This window comes from Octodon degus, unplaced genomic scaffold (assembly GCF_000260255.1).
Source record: "Octodon degus isolate 3935 unplaced genomic scaffold, OctDeg1.0 scaffold00014, whole genome shotgun sequence".
Lineage (NCBI taxonomy): Eukaryota > Metazoa > Chordata > Mammalia > Rodentia > Octodontidae > Octodon > Octodon degus.
The window spans coordinates 799,908-805,339 of NW_004524590.1; positions in this window are offsets into that span (position 1 = coordinate 799,908).

Sequence of the window (5,432 nt, forward strand, 5' to 3'; positions counted from 1 at the left end):
TTCCAGGAGATTTAGTGTTTCTGTTTTAATGTTTAGATCTTTAATCCATTTTGACTTTAGCTTAGTTCACGGTGATAGGCCTGGGTCAAGTTTTAGTTTTCAGCATGTAGAGAGCCAGTTTTTCCAGCACCATTTGTTAAGGAGGCTATCTTTCTTCCAGTGATCATGTTTGGCCATGTGGAAGATAAGTTGGCTGAGTGTGTTCATAGAAGCTTCTGCATCTTCTAATCTACTCCATTGGTCCACAGGTCTATTTTATTGCCAGTATCATGCTGATTTTATCACTGTAGATTTGTAGTATAATTTCAAGTTAGGAATTGTGATACCTCCTGCCTTGTCTTTTTGCCTAGGATTGCCTTTGATATTCTAGGTATTTTCTGGTTCCAAATAAATTTTAGGAACAATTTCTCTACCTCTGTGATGTAAGTTGGTGGTAATTTGATGGGGATTGAATTAAATCTGTACAACAATTTTGGGAGCATGGCCATTTTCACAATGTTGGTTCTTCCTATCCAGGAGCACATAATATCTTTCCATTTTCTGAAATCCTCTACAATCTCTCTTTTTTTAAGAGTACTGTAATTTTCCATGAAAAGACCTTTGAGTTCTTTAGTTAGATGAATTCCAAAGTATTTCATTTTCTGTGGTGCTACTGTAAAAGGTATTGTTTGTGTAATTTCCCTCTCAGTTTGTTTGTTGTCTGTGTAGAGGAATGCTACTGACTTTTGGGTATTGACATTGTATTCTTCTATGCTACTAAATTTGTGAATCAATTTCAGTAGCTTCATGGTGCAGTTTTTTGGGTCTTCCAAGTAAAGTCTAATGTCATGTGCAAATAATAAAATTTAACTTCTTTACCTATTCTTATTCCTTTTATTTCTCTCTCTTGTGTAGTGGCTCTAGCTAATAATTCCAGAACTATATTCAGTAGGAGTGGTGAAAAAGGATGTCCTTGTCTTGTAGCAGATCTGAGAGTAAAAGATCTCAGTTTTTCCCCATTTAGTATTATATTAGCCATTGGGTTGTCATAGATGGCATTTATCAGATTGAGGTAGAGGCCCTCTATTCCAATGTTCTTTAGGACTTTCAACATGAATGAGTGTTGGACTTTGTCAAAAGCCTTTTCTGAATCAATTGAGATGAGCATTTTGTTTTTAGATTTGGCTGTATTGATATAGTGTATTACATTTATAGATTTGCATATATTGAATCATCCTTGCATCCCTGGGATCAATCCTACCTGGTCATGATGTATAATCTTCTTGATATTTGCTGTATTCTATTTGCTAGGATTTTATTGATTATTTTTGCATCAATGTTCATGAGGGTGATTAGCCTGTAGTTTTCTTTTTCAGTTGCATCTTTCCCTGATCTTGGTATCAGTATAATACTTGCCTCCAGGAATGATTTTGGGGGAATTGCTTCCTTTTCAGTTTCATCAAAGAGTTTGAGGAGTAGTATAGGGACTATAACTTCTGTAAATTTCTTGTAAAATTCAGCTGAGAATCCATTAGGACTTGGACTTTTCTCTGTCAGTAGATTTTTTATTACATTTAGTATTTCATTGGATGTTATTGGGTTATTGAGAGTTGTTATACCATTTTAATTCAGTTTTGGTAATTTGTGCCTTTCTAGGAATCTGTCCATTTCTTGTATCTTCTATTCTGTGAGAGTAAAGATTCTCAAGTAGCTATTGATAATGTTCTGAATTTCCATTGGGTCTGTGGTATTTATACCCTTTACTTTCCTTATTGCTTGTATTTGAACTTTTCTTTCCTCTTTTTGATGAGGTAAGCAAGGGGCTTATCGATTTTATTTACTCTTTCAAAGAACCAGCTTTTTGATTCATTAATTCTTTGAACTATTTTCTTTGTCTCAAATGAATTTCTGCTCTAATCTTTATGATTTCTTCCCATGTATGGGCTCTGGGTTTGGCTTGCTTTTCATTTTCTAGATGTTGGAGGTGCAACATTAGGGTTTTTTTTTGTTGTTGTTGTTCCTGTTCTGTTTTCCTAATGTGTGTGCTCAGAGCTATAAATTTCCCTCTGAGAACTGCTTTCATTGCATCCCATAAATTCTGATAAGTTGTGCTTGAATTTTCATTGAATTGTAGATATTGTTCAATTTCTTGTTTAATTTCATCTGTGACCCATTGGTTGCTGAATAGAGTGTTGTTTAATTTCTATGTATTTATGGGGTTAAATCATACTTTTAAGTGGAAAAGCATTGCATGAAATTTCCTGGTATAAGTTGACCCTTCACCATAACATCCAAGAAATGAAATATTTGAGAATCAATCTAACAAAGGAAATAAAAGGAAATAAAAGTTGTATGCATTGAAATTATAGGATATTAAAAAAGGAGATCAAAAAAGATGTCAGAAAGTGGAAAGATATTTGCTCATGGATATAAAGACCCAACAGAGTGAAAATGGCCATACACCCAAAACTGTTACACAGATTTAGTTCAGTTCCAATGAAAACACCACTAATACACCTCACAGGAAACAAAACTTTCCTAAAATTCATTTGGAACCAAAAGAGACTTAGAATAGCAAAAACAATTATTGGCAGAAAAAGGCAAGTCAGGAGGAGACACAATCCCTGGCATAAAAACGTACTACAGAGCTACTCTGATAAAGTCAATATGATGTTGGCACAAAACAGACCTGAAGACCAGTGGAACAGAAAAGAAGAGATGCAGACACAACTCCAAAAAGGCTAAGCCACCTTATCTTCAACAAAAGACCCAAACATGTTCTTTCAAAGAAAGACAGACTTCAATAGATAGTGCTGTAAAAACTGGCTTTCTTCAAGGTGAAAGCTAAAATTAGACCTGTGTCTATCACCATGCACAAAAATATGGTCAAAAAGATATAAATATTAAAGAGAAACATTAAAGTTACTGGCAGAAAAAAATAGGTAGAAATCTTGAAGACATAAGTATAGGTAGAGACTTCATGAAAAACTCCCAGACTACAAGAGAATTAGAAGAAAATCAGTAAATGAGATCTTACCTTATTAAAAAGATTTTGTACAACAAAAGAAATCACCAACAGAGTAAAAAGACAAGCCAGAGTGGGAAAAAATTGTAGCCAGGTATTCATCAAACAAAGAACTTATATCTAGAACATATAAAGAATTGAAATAAATTAGACGCCCCCCCCAGGTTCAAAAATACACACTTGAGATGAATACAGAATTCTCAGAAAAAGAAATACAACTGGAAAATAAATATATGAAGCAATGTTCAACATCCCTGGTGATTTAAGAGATTCAAATTAAATCAATACTGAGATTTCATCTCACCCAGAAAGAATAGCTGTCATCTAGAAATCAACCAATAACAAATGCTGAAGGAGCAGCATTAAATAAATAAATAAAAATTTCTCAGGTTCTGATGGGCCAAAGAATAAAAATAGCTTTAAAGTTATACTGAAATAAATATTGATAAAACAAAGTTAAATTCTGGGATGCCATTAAAACATTCCTTCCTGAAAAAATTTAGAAGACCAAAAGGCTGTATTAGAAAACAAGAAATTGATGACTTTAGGATTGTCCTTAGGAACTAGAACAAAGAGGAAAGGACAGTGAAGTGAGCAGAAAGGAAACACTGAGTGTCAGACAAATGTAACGAAAAACAAAATCATACATGATCAGCAAAGTTGCAAGCTGCAAAATAAAATGTAAAAATGAGTTATGTACTAGTGATAAATGATATTAAATATTTGTATTTAATAACAAATCTGTAGTTCTGAGAAGTTGAAGCAGGAAGATTACAAACTCAGGCCCAACTTGAGCAACCTAGTGACTTATGAGATGCCATCTCAAAAATAAAATTTTTAAAATGGCTAAAAGCTAAAGCTATAGCTCAACATGAAGAAAACTAAAAATATAAAAATATTTCATTTCAAATAGCACAAAAATAAAATATTTAAAATTAAACCACTAAGGTGAAAAACACTTACTGGATACTATAAATATTGGGAAAAGACATTGAAGACATAAATAATTGGAAAAACACCCATGTTCATGTGTTAGCAGACTTTAATACTGCTCAAGGCAAGCTATAGATTCAAAGCACACTCAGTCAAAACTTTAGAGTCATTTCCTCTTTTTAATTTTTTAAAAATTTATTTGGTACAGGGTCTCACTCTGCAGCTTGGACTGGTAGTGACCCTCCTGCTTCAGCCTCCCCAGCGCTAGAATTATGGGCATGAGCCACCCTGCTGGGTTTCGGTAGCCGGCTCAGCACAGGGTTGGCATGGCATGTGGCACCAGGGAGCAAATGTAGGCCCTTGTGCTTGGCAGGCAGGTGCTTAGACCGCTGAGCTATCTCTCTGGTCATTTATTCTTCTTTTGTGGAATCATCAAACTTACCTTAAAATTTATATGGAATCTCAAGTGACACCGAATAGCCAAATGATCTTGATAAAGAAGAAAACTGAAGGCATATTCTTCTTGATTTTAAACCTGATTCCAAAGCACTTAAAAAAAATTATTATGGTATGAGCACCATGATAAAAAGACAAATAGCAAATAATAGAAATGTCAGAAATAAACCCTCGCCCATATGGCAAAATGATTTTCTATCACAGAATGCCCAAGATAACAAAACCACTCAGAAAGAATGGGTAGACTTTTCAACAAATGACACTGAGAAAACTGGATACTATGACCTATACCATGACCCCCCACAAAAAAAGAAAAGAAAGTTAACACTTGCCTTGCATCATATAAAAAAATTAGCTGTGAATGATCCTAGAGTGTGAATTAGATGAAAAAGATTGACGACAGCATTTGACAGTGATTTCATGAATATGATTCCGAAATCACAGGCATCAGCAACAACAAAATGTAAGCTGGATTTCATCAAAATTAAAACTTTCCTGCATCAAAGAGCAGAATTACCGAAATGAAAAGACAACTCATAGAGTGAAAGTAAATATTGACATATCATCCATCTGATTGATGATCCATATCCAGGATATACAATGCAACACCTGCAAGTTAAGAGAAGCAGTAACAAAATACTATCCCCAAATGGGCAAGGGCTCCAGCAGATACTTCTCCAAAGACACACAAGTTGGCATGAAGCCTAGGAGAAGGTGCCCAACATCACTACACGGAAATACAAACCAAAGCCACAAGGCCAGGGAGGTAGCTCAGCGGCTTACATACCCACCTGGCAAGAGCAAGGTCCAGAGTTTGATCCCTGGTACAAAAGATAAACAAAACAAAACACAAGGTGGGATATCATTCCACGCCCATTAAAAATAAATAGCAAGCATTATATGTATGCAGAGAAATGGCAATTACTGTGCTTTGCTGATGAAACATAAAACGTTGCACTCACTATGGAAATCAGCCTGTTGCTTCCTCAAAAAGTTAAAATTTGAATTACCATGCAATCTGGCAATCCCACTTTTCCAC